Raw genomic sequence first — 12,660 nt, forward strand, 5'->3', positions numbered from 1 at the left:
ATATATTCCAAACTGGTTAGACAGTGTGATGTACTATCCTCAATCAGGTACTGGGGAAGGATTTAGGAATTTGATTGTCTTTTTAAATTTATTGATTTCCTTACCAATTATTTTGCTTTTCAATTGTTTTATCAGATTTAATACTAAATTTCGAATCCTAGATATGTACATTACATTTCAGCAATGAATTTACCTGAACCAATAATGTTCCATGGAGAACTGTCCTAAAGTATTCATGTTGAAGAACCATTCCATACTGATTTAAACATATAACTGACAAACAGAATGAATGAAACTTCTATACATCATCATCATCATCATTTTACAGTTTGCCGGGTACTGTTGGTGAGCCTCTGTCTTATTGAGATATGTTCTGTTGTTAATGACGTCCTCCAGTAACCTTCCCCGATCTGCACTGTCTATCTTTATGATGTCCATCCAGTGAGTTCTTGGTCTTCCCACCATCCGTTTTCTTGTCAAATGTCTCTCCAAGTTAACATATGCTGTCCTTGTTGGCTCCATCCTCATTACATGCCCAAACCACCTCAATCTGGACATGCTGACCCAATCTAACAATGATGTACCAATCCCAGCTTCCTTCCTAACCATATAATTCTTTAACTGTTCCAATCTGATTTTTTAAAAAATTGTGGACCTAAGGAACTTAATCTCAGATGCCTGCAACCTTGATGAGTTTTTCTTAGTGAGGGTGCAGGTTTCGATACCATAGGTTAAGATTGGTATGAAGTACTGATTCAACATCACCAGCTTTGATTTTGTTGGTACTTTGGGATCACAGAGGAGTGTTCGTTCTTGCTGGTAAAAGTGAGAGCTCTTCTGAACTCTATTTGTCACCTCCTTTGTGGCTAGTGTATCTTGAGATATTGCACTGCCGAGGTATGTAAAGCTTTCCACACTTTCTAGTGGATGGTTTCCTAGCACGATGTTTGCTGGTCGTCCCTCTCTGTTTATTGCCATTACTACTGTTTTGGGTTCGCTTATCTTGAGATTGAACTCCTGGAACTTAACATTCCATTCATTGAATCTCGATTGTACTTGTTCCTCAGTTTCTCCCCAGATCCTAACATCAGCAAAAGTTAATGCATTTAGTTCACCAGAGGTTTTTGTAATGTTCTTCATTGTGTAATCCATGATGCTGGTAAACAATAATGGGGATAGTGCATTGCCTTGCTGGACTCCACTTTAGGTCTGGAACCAGGATGAATGTCCATCACCCAATCACACACAAATGGTACAGCTCTCATACAGCATCTGAACTTTCCTCACCAGTCCCTCTGGCACATTCTTTTTTCTCAGGCATTCACATATCTTCTCTCTTGCAATGCTGTCATATGCCTTCACAATATCAAAACATTCTAAGCATACAGAATTAAATTTTGTGATAACTTCTTTGAATAAGGTATGTAAATGTGTAAGCTCACAATTAGATGGCAAGAATAATAAAATGAGGAAGAGAATTACATACTAAAATTTACCATATTCTAGTTGGTGAATCTATAATTTTGACCATTTTTGTCTGTATTGACTGTTTCAACTAGTGTTTCTTTTATTAGATCTGTCATCATCATCATCATCATAATCATCATCATCATCATCAGTGTCCCACTCCAGTCACCCGTGTGTGGTTAATAAGCCTCCTCTACTCTTTTCTGTCTCTCCACTTTTCCTCCTCCATTACTTCCAGCACATCCAATCCAGCTTCTCTAATGTCCTTCCACATCTGATCCACCCACCTTCTTCTCATTCTTCCAACTGGTCTCATTCCCTTAACTTCTCTTTCTAATTACCTTCGTCTACCCGTTCTTTTCCCATTCTCTTTACATGTTCGAACCATCTCAGTCTTGCTTTCTGTATGTTCTGTACTAACAGTTCTGTATTTAGCTCTTCTCTGATTTTAATATTTTGTCTTTTAAACTGATGTTCTTAAAAATTTCATTTCTACTGCTTGGATCTTACTATCTTGTCTCTTATTAGTTACCAGCGTTTCTAGTCCGTATGTTACAATTGGTATGAAATACTGTTTATATAATGTTAATTTTGTTTTCTTGGGTACTTTGTCATTCCATAAAAGCTCTCTGACTTGATGATAAAATGTTGTTCCTTTACTTAGTCTGTTATTAATTTCAGGGTTGATTTCATTACTTCCATTAATAATGCTACCTAGATATGTAAACTGTTCTACACCGAGCTCGATAACTGCAGTCGCTTAAGTGCGGCCGGTATCCAGTATTCGGGAGATAGTAGGTTCGAACCCCACTGTCGGCAGCCCTGAAAATAGTTTTCCGTGGTTTCCCATTTTCACACCAGGCAAATGCTGGGGCTGTACCTTAATTAAGGCCACAGCCGCTTCCTTCCTACTCCTAGACCTTTCCTGTCCCATCGTCGCCGTAAGACCTATCTGTGTCGGTGCGACGTAAAACAGCTAGCAAAAAAAAAAAAACAACTGTTCTACATTCTCTAACCATTCTCAGTCTGTGTTCACTTGGCTTCTCTTTTTTCTGTTTTCCACAGTGCATGACTGCAGTTTCTTTTTACTAATTACCATTCCAAACTCCTGCAGATTTTCATTCCAAATGTCCAGTCTCTTTTGTACTTCCTTTTCTCCTTTTCCCCAATTCACCACATCATCTGCAAATACCAAAGCATTCACTTCATCACTGCTGATACTCTGTTTTACACGTTTTATGATTTAATCCATCAATATAATAAACAATAATGGCGACAGTGCCCTTCCTTGCTTGACTTTTTTTTTTGTGTAAAATGTTTGTCACCACTCCCCACTTGTACACTGCTTTGACTCTCGTGATACAACATTTTTATCTTGTTAATTAATGATTTTTGTACATTCCTTTTCTATAGGCATTCTCATACATGTTTTCTCTTAACTGTATCATAAGCTCTTCTGAAATCCAAAAACGAAGATGATTTCCTTGTTCCTTTCCGGGTGTTTTTCCATTATTGTTCGCACTGTAAATATCAGGTTGCTTCAACATGCTTTAACTCGAATCCTAAAACAGATTCATTGGATAGGGACCATCAACAAAGAAAATAGCACATAACAAATTGCCTGCGTAAAGTAGCAAGCATGTTGATGGTCGCTGTAAAATTGCCCACTACCACATGTCGAAGGTATGTAGCTAAAGATAGCAGTAGTATGCTGATGATACCGCATCACCGGCTCTTACACCTGAGGAACTGCAATAGTCAGTCAACAGTTTCAAGGATGCATATGACCTTTTTGGCCTCACCATCAATGCCAAAAAACCAAGGTACTTGCAGCCTGCACTAGGGACTAACATCCCAAAATTTAACATTACCATCTCAAATACCAAACCAGAACAGGTAGACCACTTCACTTACCTTGGGAGTATCTTGTCAAAGAGCTGTACTTCAGAACAGGATGTAGAAAACAGGCTTCGTGCTGCCCACATGGCCTTTAGCCGACTGTCATACAGAGTCTTCAGGAATATAGACCTTACAATTTACACAAAATTAATGGTGTACGATGCTGTAGTCATCTCTACACTTCTCTATGGCTGTGAAACATGGACATAAAAATACTGGAGCGCTTTCACCAGTAAAAACTAGACTCCCTCATGAACATCAAGTGGGAAAACTGCATCTCTAATGTTGAAGTTCTCGAGAAAGCATGTGCTAAGAGTGTAGTAGCATTGGTCGTTGGCCATTGCCTCAGATGGGCAGGACATGTGTGCCATATGAATGACACCAGACTACCGTGCCAGATCCTCTATGGTGAACTTGGCTCCGGTTCAAGACCACGGGGTGCCCCCCTGAGATATTTCAAAGACCAACTGAAACAAACCTTAAAGATGGCAGAAATAAATCCACAAACCTGGGAAACACTTGCCAAGGACCATTTACTTTGTCGGCAAAGTGTCTGTGCCTCAGTTCATCACTTCGAACAAGAACACCGCAGGCATGAAGATATTAAGTGACAAGAACACAAAATTCGCCAAACCCAGGCAAGATCTCCCCCGTCCCTCAGATGCGTGATGTGTGGCCGTATGTTCTACGCAAGAATTGGTCTGTACAGTCACTGGAAGTTTAAACACAAGCTGCTGTGAGTTAAGGATAGAAGAGTGCTAATGGGCGATTTCAATGCGAGAGTTGGGAATTTATTTATTTATCCGTGTCCGAAATCACTACAATATTTAAACCTAAGAATTTCATTTTTGTCTGTATTGAACTGAGAATGGATGATAGGAAAACTTAAAACGGTCCACCTTTTCAATACAAAAATGTTATAGTTTATTTATAACATGTATTTGCACTTGGAACTAGTTTCGACGCTGTTTTGCGTCATCATCAGCCAAAATGTGGGAAATAGGCCAGCATGTAGGCATTTATATTACACAAGGCGTTACATTAAACAATACACATCTTACAAGGAGATAAAAACAGTCAACCTCCAAACTCTCAACAACGTATTCCTTAATACCTATTTTATATTCTTGTCGAGCTGAATACCGGACCTGTGAAGATTACAAAATTATTTTGTGCATCTACAGAATGGTGTGTTAATGAAGCTATGTAATATAGAGAGAGACTTTCAAAGGTGGTTAAATGAAGAAGTTATATCACGTTCAAGATCATGCTTCCACATCTCTGCACAGTATTTAAAATACAATTTACCGTTGGTCTTTTATAGCTATTGTTGAGAGTTAAGGAGAATTTCCTGTTGTGTATGTTTATCAGGAACTCAAGGGAAACTTCATTAGTTAGTCGGAACATAGAAAGAATGATGAACTCTTCTCAGAAGAACTCTTAAGGTTTCACCTTACTTTTTCCTGCCTGCTGGCTCTTTAGAAATGTGTGCGCGTGCGTTTTGTATTCAGGAATCATTCAAGGCAATATTTTCGCACTGCAAGTTGTGTGGTTAAGCTTATTTTTAATATGTATAACTTTTGCTTTCTCAACGATGCATTTGTTTCTACATTCGTCCCTGTTTTTATCTCCTCGTAAGATGTGTATTGTTTAATGTAAACCTTGTGTAAAAAATTTGGTTAAATGAAGGAGTTATATCATGTTCAAGATCATGCTTTCACGTCTCTGCACAATATTTAAAATGAAATTTACCGTTGGTCTTTATAGCTATTGTTGAGAGTGAAGGAGAATTTCCTGTTGTGTATGTTTATCAGGAACTCGATGGAGACTTCATTAGTTAGTCGGAACATAGAAAAAAGATGAACTCTTCTCAGAAGAACTCTTAAGGTTTCACTTCACTTTTCCCTGCCTGCTAGCTCTTCAGAAATGTGTGCGCGTGTGTTTTGTATTCAGGAATCATTCAAGACGAATATTTTCGCACTACAAGATGTGTGGTTAAGGTTATTTTTAATATGTATAACTTTCCCTGTTTTTATCTCCTTGTAAGATGTGTATTGTTTAATTTCCCGTTGTGTATGTTTATCAGGAACTCAAGGGAGACTTCATTAGTTAGTCGGAACATAGAAAGAATGATGAACTCTTCTCAGAAGAACTCTTAAGGTTTCACCTTACTTTTTCCTGCCTGCTGGCTCTTTAGAAATGTGTGCGCGTGCGTTTTGTATTCAGGAATCATTCAAGGCAATATTTTCGCACTGCAAGTTGTGTGGTTAAGCTTATTTTTAATATGTATAACGTTTGCTTTCTCAACGATGCATGTGTTTCTACATTCGTCCCTGTTTTTATCTCCTTGTAAGATGTGTATTGTTTAATGTAACGCCTTGTGTAATATAAATGCCTACATGCTGGCCTATTTCCCACATTTTGGCTGATGATGACGCAAAACAGCGTCGAAACTAGTTCCAAGTGCAAATACATGTTATAAATAAACTATAACATTTTTGTATTGAAAAGGTGGACCGTTTTAAGTTTTCCTATCATCCATCACTACAATATATATACAAATACTCTATTTACACTTTGTCTCTCCAGTATTCAACTGTCGAGATAGCACATTCATTGGCTTCCACCAAATCCTTCATACTACATGGTTTAGGCAGATTTCTACAGGTGAAAACGTGTCCATGATCTTGCTTTTCACCACACTCACACAAATCTTGATCACCATACCCCCACCTTTTCAGGTTGGTTTTACAACGTGTCACTCCAGATCTTAATTTGTTAAGTGTCTTCCAATATCCGTACTGAAGATGATGTCCTGCAGCTGGCTTCTCTTTCACGTCCCATAATCCTACAGGCGACTTCTTTCTCCAGAGCTCCTTTTGCCGAGATTCGGCTGATGATGAGATTGACGTTGTTGTTTGTAGGAAGCTCTTCCTCGATTTCAATCTTGATGGGTGGGCGTGAAGTCCAAACATTGGATGTCTTGGATCTGTTTCTTGCTTCTTCTTCTTCTTCTCAATCTCTGCTGCAACTTGTCTCCTAACATCTGGAGGTGCTACTCCCGTAAGTGGAAAGATCTTATTAACAGGAGTTGGTCGTAAGCAGCTTGTAACAATGCGACCTGTCCCATGGAGGGCAACATCCACTTGATTTATATGAGCGGAATTCCTCCAGACTGGAGCAGCGTACTCTGCAGCAGAGAAACACAGGGCAAGGGCAGATGTACGGAGGACATTAGGCTGTGCTCCCCATGTTGTGTGTGTGAGTTTGCGAATGAGATTATTCCTGCTGCATACCTTCTGTTTGGTATGTATACAGTGCTGTTTATAAGTTAGGGCACGGTCCAACATTACCCCTAGATATTTGGGTTGATCACAATGGTTTAATTTGTGTCCTTTCCAGGTCACATTCAACTCCTTTCTTGCTTCCTTGTTGCGCAGATGGAATGCACGTACCTGAGTTTTCTCCGGATTGGGTTTCATGTGGTTCTCATCATAGTAGACAGCTAGTTCTTCAGAGTTGGGAATAGAACTGAAGGATACAAAAGGATGATTGGTAAATGTGGGGAAGATATGGAAGCTAATGGGAATGGGAAGCGTTTGCTGGACTTCTGTGCAAGTATGGGTTTAGCAGTTACGAATACATTCTTCAAGCATAAGGCTATTCACCGCTACACATGGGAGGCTAGGGGTATCAGATCCATAATAGACTATATCTTAACAGACTTTGAATTCAGGAAATCTGTTAGGAATGTACGAGTTTTTCGTGGATTTTTCGTTGATACAGACCACTATCTGATCTGTAGTGAACTAAGTATCTCTAGGCCTAGGGTAGAGAAAATGAAATCTGTCTGCAAACGAATAAGGGTAGAAAATCTCCAGGACGAGGAAATTAGACAGAAGTACATGAATGTGATTAGTGAGAAGTTTCGAACAGTAGACAGTAAGCAGGTTCAGGATATAGAAAGTGAATGGGTGGCATACAGGGATGCTGTAGTAGAAACAGCAAGGGAATGCCTAGGAACAACTGTGTGTAAAGGTGGGAAAAGGCAAACATCTTGGTGGAATGATGAAGTGAGAGCAGCCTGTAAACGTAAAAAGAAGGCTTATCAGAAATGGCTCCAAACAAGGGATGAGACAGACTGGGATTTGTACGTAAATGAAAGAAACGGAGCAAAACAAATAGTTGTTGAATCCAAAAAGAAGTTTTGGGAAGATTTTGGTAATAACCTGGAAAGGCTAGGTCAAGCAGCAGGGAAACCTTTCTGGACAGTAATAAAGAATCTTAGGAAGGGAGGGAAAAAGGAAATGAACAGTGTTTTGAGTAATTCAGGTGAACTCATAATAGATCCCAGGGAATCACTGGAGAGGTGGAGGGAATATTTTGAACATCTTCTCAATGTAAAAGGAAATCATCCTGGTGGTGTTGCAAACAGCAAAGCTCATGGGGAGGAGGAAAATAATGTTAGTGAAATTATGCTTGAGGAAGTGGAAAGGATGGTAAATAAACTCCATTGTCATAAGACAGCAGGAATAGATGAAATTAGACCTGAAATGGTGAAGTATAGTAGGAAGGCAGGGATGAATTGGCTTCATAGAGTAGTAAAATTAGTGTGGAGTGTTGGTAAGGTACCTTCAGATTGGACAAAAACAGTAATTGCACCTATCTATAAGCAAGGGAACAGGAAGGATTGCAACAACTATAGAGGTATCTCATTGATTAGTATACCAGGCAAAGTATTCACTGGCATCTTGGAAGGGAGGGTGCGATCAGTCGTTGAGAGGAAGTTGGATGAAAACCAGTGTGGTTTCAGACCAGAGAGAGGCCGCCAGGATCAGATTTTCAGTATGCGCTAGGTAATTGAAAAATGCTACGAGAAAAATTGGCAGTTGAGTTTATGTTTCGTAGATGTAGAGAAAGCATATGACTGGGTACCGAGGGAAAAGATGTTCACTATACTGGGGCACTATGGAATTAAAGGTAGATTATTAAAATCAATCAAAGGCATTTATGTTGACAATTGGGCTTCAGTGAGAATTGATGGTAGAATGAGATCTTGGTTCAGGGTACTTACAGGGGCTAGACAAGGCTGTAATCTTTCACCTTTGCTGTTCGTAGTTTACATGGATCATCTGCTGAAAGGTATAAAATGGCAGGGAGGGATTCAGTTATGTGGAAATGTAGTAAGCAGTTTGGCCTATGCTGACGACTTGGTCTTAATGGCAGACTGTGCCGAAAGGCTGCAGTCTAATATCTTGGAACTTGAAAATAGGTGCAATGAATATGGTATGAAAATTAGCCTCTCAAAGACTAAATTGATGTCTGTAGGTAAGAAATTCAACAGAATTGAATGTCAGATTGGTGATACAAAGCTAGAACAGGTCGATAATTTCAAGTATTTAGGTTGTGTGTTCTCCCAGGATGGTAATATAGTAAGTGAGATTGAATCAAGGTGTAGTAAAGCTAATGCAGTGAGCTTGCAGTTGCGATCAGCAGTATTCTGTAAGGAGGAAGTCGGCTCCCAGACGAAACTATCTTTACATCGGTCTGTTTTCAGACCAACTTTGCTTTACGGGAGGGAACGCTGGTGGACTCGGGATATCTTATTCATAAGTTAGAAGTAACAGAGATGAAAGTAGCAAGAATGATTGCTGGTACAAACAGGTGGGAACAATGGCAGGAGGGTGCTTGGAATGAGGAGATAAAGGCTAATTTAGGAATGAACTCGATGGATAAAGCTGTACGCATAAACCGGCTTCGGTGGTGGGGTCATGTGAGGCAAATGAAGGAGGATAGGTTACCTAGGAGAATAATGGACTCTGCTATGGAGGGTAAGAGAAGTAGAGGGAGACCAAGACGACGATGGTTAGACTCGGTTTCTAACGATTCAAAGATAAGAGGTATAGAACAAAATGAGGCCACAACACTAGTTGCAAATCGAGAATTGTGGCGACATTTAGTAAATTCACAGAGGCTTGCAGACTGAACGCTGAAAGGCATAACAGTCTATAATGATAATGTATTTATGTATGTATGCTGTGAATTGAAGTGAGCTCTATTAGCCAGGAAATCTGTATAAACTTGGAAACGATTAACTACTGATGACTACGACGAGTCGACTAGCAGTATAGCACTGTTGTGATGTACATGTTTAATGTGCTGTTTAACTGCATCTCATAGTCTCACGCTCTGTTCACATTTGGATACCTACAGTTCTGCCTCCTCTCGTCATTAGCAGCCAATCCGCCGCATGCAGAATAGACGATAGATGGGTCCTCTAACACATTTTATAGCATTGGCCATTCAAGAACTCGCACTTGTAAGGGTTCCTTGCTAGTATTTTCACTTTTACTGTTATGCGAACACTGCCGCTGCAATTATGTTCAAATTATTCAGAAGGGTTGGTAAGGTACCTTCAGATTGGACAAAAGCAGTAATTGCACCTATCTATAAGCAAGGGAACAGGAAGGATTGCAACAACTATAGCGGTATCTCATTGATTAGTATACCAGGCAAAGTATTCACTGGCATCTTGGAAGGGAGGGTGCGATCAGTCGTTGAGGAAGTTGGATGAAAACCAGTGTGGTTTCAGACCAGAGAGAGGCTGTCAGGATCAGATTTTCAGTATGCGCCAGGTAATTGAAAAATGCTACAAGAGGAATAGGTAGTTGTGTTTATGTTTCGTAGGTGTTGAGAAAGCATATGACAGGGTACCGAGGGAAAAGATGTTCACTATACTGGGGGACTATGGAATTAAAGGTAGATTATTAAAATCAATCAAAGGCATTTATGTTGACAATTGGGCTTCAGTGAGAATTGATGGTAGAATGAGATCTTGGTTCAGGGTACTATATTATTGTGGCAATAAGTGCAAAATTGGATAATGATTCCCTTTTCTTTTCTTTGTTTAAAAAAATATATATTTTATGCTCACATTGGAGTACTTTAATCAATCTATATTCATTTCAGTCTTAAGAGTATTAGCTACAAATTTGGCTTATAATTCTTCTTCTGCTCCCAGAACTTCTTCATTCTTTCTGACCTCACTACCCTTTCTTCGTCAGTTATGGTATACTGTTTGCGTGTAAAAGTTTATTATTAATTCAGACAAAATAGTTAAATTATTTTTGATATATCATATTTCCTTCTCTCTTGGTATCTGATGATATATCATGCTTTATCGTGATAGATTTTGCATCTTCATTGTTGTATTTATATACACAATATTTTTAAAATATGAAATGAGCTAACAATAATGTAAACTCATCTGAAGGCATGTTGTGGATCATGCATTTACTTGGTGCTGTGTTTAGGATATATTTTGTGTTCGAGCCCCACTGTCAGCAGCCCTGAAGATGGTTTTCCGTGGTTTCCCATTTTCACACCAGGCAAATGCCGGGGCTGTACCTTAATTAAGGCCACGGCCGCTTCTTTCCAATTCCTAGGCCTTTCCTATCTCATCATCGCCGTAAGACATATCTGTGTCAGTGCGACGTAAAGCAAATAGCAAAAAAAAATAAAAAAAGATATATTTTGTCAACTTCTCAGTAGATTCAAAAGTTTTTTTTTTTTTTTTTTTTTTCAGTGAATTACTTGGGTGATACATGTTATGTGGTTACTCCATTGACCATATCGATGGCTCCAACTATTAACATCATAACATTTCTCCTGTACAAATATCACAACTACTGTTACAATATTAATTATGCTATCATTCTCCCAGATGACATTAAGATCTATTATTGCTGCTAAGTTTGGTTTCCAGGAGATATGATTTTTATACATGGGAAAAATACAGAAGTAACTGCTTTGGTGATCGTGACTCATTTTGGCTATCTTGGACTTACAATTATAATACTTCGAGTCATTGATATACAGTATTGCTGCCCGAGGAAAATTTAATACACCTTCTACCAACCACATATGTCTTTCTCTTTGATCCCCTTGTGGTGCTTGTTATCTGTACTAGTTACACAGATTGTACACATACAAGTATTCCAAATAATATTAGTTTTTCTCCTAAATGCTTGAATAAAAAGAAGTGATTACAGTATTTTGCTTTCAAGTGATATGACAAAAGGACACCAGAAATATTACGAATATCAATTCAAAAACAGCCCAGATCCATTTCTAGTGAGATACAGTGTTCATAGTGCATTGTGTCTTCTGGTATGGGCTGAAATAAGTTTGCTCCTTTCATCGATCAATCTCACAAAGAATACTTAATTTAATTAATTAATTATCGTATGGCTTTTAGTGCTGGGTGTGTCAGAGGACATCTTTGGCTCGCCTGGTGCAGGTCTTTCTATTTGACTCCCATGGGTAACCTGCATGTCTGGATGTGGGATGTGAAATTGTCTTTTGCTCCGCTAGCAACTGGTAATGGGAATTTGACACATCCAGGTAATATATGGGCGTTAATCACTGCTGATATAATTGGGTTATCTAACTCAGCTGCCAAAATATTGCGTGAACATAAAGATCCATAACCACATGAACACATTCAGTCGTATTAACACCAGAAGAATGAAGACAGTTCTAACTTATGAGCTGCTATAATAATAATAATAATAATAATAATAATAATAATAATAATAATAATAATAATAAATGAAAAACAAATTTCCCCAAATAGTTTAGCACCAAGTTAGCAATGTTGACAAAACCAAGCTCATACATCAAGTACAGTAAATATATATAGTTGGTAGTGAAATTATGCAGTTACCCAAAGGCTACACAATAAATATAGTCCGTGACTAGAAAGGAAGTGGAAGCGCAAACAGGTGGTAGAGGTCCGAAGTGGATAGTACAAAATAAGAAGTAGGCCTAAAAATGATATGATATACCCCAGCATATCTTGATTTATGCTCATTTACCAAAAAGAGGGAATGAAGAGAAAAGAAACAATTTCATAGAGCGGGGATTGGGGGGGAATTTCCAATGTCAGAGGAAGATTTATACTCCAAAATGAATATATTTTAACAACATAACCTCAACAGTTTAAGTCGAACAGGAGATACAATTATAACCAAGAATTCTAAATAACAAGTAGTTACAAGTTAAACATAAAGTTTTAATTTCAAATAGTGATACAGACTTTCCAACCGTGAATATTTACATTGGAAACAATTACAGTACAACTTACGAAAGATACTCAGAAAACACCAAGGGCTAATAATGTTGATAAAAAGAGAAATATTACATGAACAAGAAATGAACACAAATGTGAAGAAAGGCTCAAAGAGACAAAGAGAAGAAGGGTAGCACAGTTCGTCTGCATTGATATACTTGATC

The 12,660-nt window shown here is 38.5% G+C and overlaps 1 protein-coding gene across 3 annotated transcripts in view; it reads left to right on the forward strand.

Moving 5' to 3' along the window:
* The window catches only part of IntS3 (integrator complex subunit 3), a 330,648-nt gene that overhangs the window by 107,018 nt on the left and 210,970 nt on the right, over positions 1-12,660 (forward strand). The gene's annotated exons all lie outside the window — the stretch shown is intronic.

Source organism: Anabrus simplex, chromosome 1, assembly GCF_040414725.1.
Source record: "Anabrus simplex isolate iqAnaSimp1 chromosome 1, ASM4041472v1, whole genome shotgun sequence".
Taxonomy (NCBI): domain Eukaryota; kingdom Metazoa; phylum Arthropoda; class Insecta; order Orthoptera; family Tettigoniidae; genus Anabrus; species Anabrus simplex.